Here is a 1,090-nt window from a genome sequence, read left to right as displayed (position 1 = left end):
TATCTCTGTAGAATGCGTTGCTTCTAGGCACTTTTCTTCAGGATATTTGATCCTTGATCGATCCTCACCCAATGAATGGGGGCTGCTTTTACTAAAAATTTTGGACAAATTAATAAAAAAAATTGCAAACTCTGCTAGAAATGTTGCCGATGGAAAATTTGATTGAGCCAAGTTGCTATCATTCCTTTCTTCATATAATTCTCTATTCAATTTAGCAAAATAAAGACTCTTAGACATAAGAATGCTTGGAGAACGGGTTGGGCCTGGATTAAAAACGCCTTTTGCGCTCTGAAAACAAAAAGGTTCGACTGTTCTCAGTGGTAGACAGACAGATGAAGAGGAAATTAAATAAATATCTACAAAATTCTGCAGCCTAAAACCGAACAAAAAATATCGCACAAATAGAAACAAGCCATATGGACAGCTCTACTCAATTTCAAGCACGAAATCAAATTAACAAAGTATTTTATATTTATTTCTGTCTTTCTCGCTTTGAATCCGAATGAAGGGGCGAAACGTCGGCCAATTTTAGAGGATAAAAGGAGTTTTTAGTCCGGTTCCAACCCCGCTATCCAACCATTCTTATTCACTTTTGGGGATGCTACTAAACACGGAATATTTGTTTTTGGACATCAACTTTTTTAACTTTCTGCTCTCTTTTTTAATGCCTATTTTTGTAGGTTTTATTGTGTTGCACTCATTTACTGGGCCACTTGCACGTTTTCTGTAGTCGTGTTGCTTCAAGTGTGGCCTTCTTAATTCACATTTTTCTTTCTTGACGATTCTTTTATAATTGCTAAGGAAAATAGTTCAACACCAATTTCTTACCTTCCTTAACACTCTGATTTCTTAGGTTAAAACCCTACTTTACAGACTATACAGGGTGTTCCGCGGATATGGGCTGCTAGCAGTAATTGGAAAAAACAGCTAAAGCGGCTCTGTAATATAGTCGCATTTAAAATAAATGACACTTATTTTAAATGCGACGCCCTGTATATTTCTATAGATTTGCGTTGTCCTCGAGATTCTGATCACTTTTTATGAATGAAGCGTTATCCCCGACTCGATCAGTTTTGGGAATATTTGCAAT

The 1,090-nt window shown here is 36.4% G+C and overlaps 1 protein-coding gene across 1 annotated transcript in view; it reads left to right on the top strand.

Annotated features, from left to right (window-relative positions):
• The window catches only part of LOC109538122 (paired box protein Pax-6), a gene marked incomplete in the record, with an annotated part of 85,936 nt that overhangs the window by 12,859 nt on the left and 71,987 nt on the right, over positions 1-1,090 (top strand).

Source organism: Dendroctonus ponderosae, unplaced genomic scaffold (assembly GCF_020466585.1).
Source record: "Dendroctonus ponderosae isolate FM_Combo_2020 unplaced genomic scaffold, Dpon_F_20191213v2 Dpon_F_20191213_1, whole genome shotgun sequence".
NCBI classification, from domain to species: domain Eukaryota; kingdom Metazoa; phylum Arthropoda; class Insecta; order Coleoptera; family Curculionidae; genus Dendroctonus; species Dendroctonus ponderosae.
The sequence above is the reverse complement of the archived record's forward strand: the minus strand, read 5'-3'. Positions and strand labels throughout refer to the sequence as shown.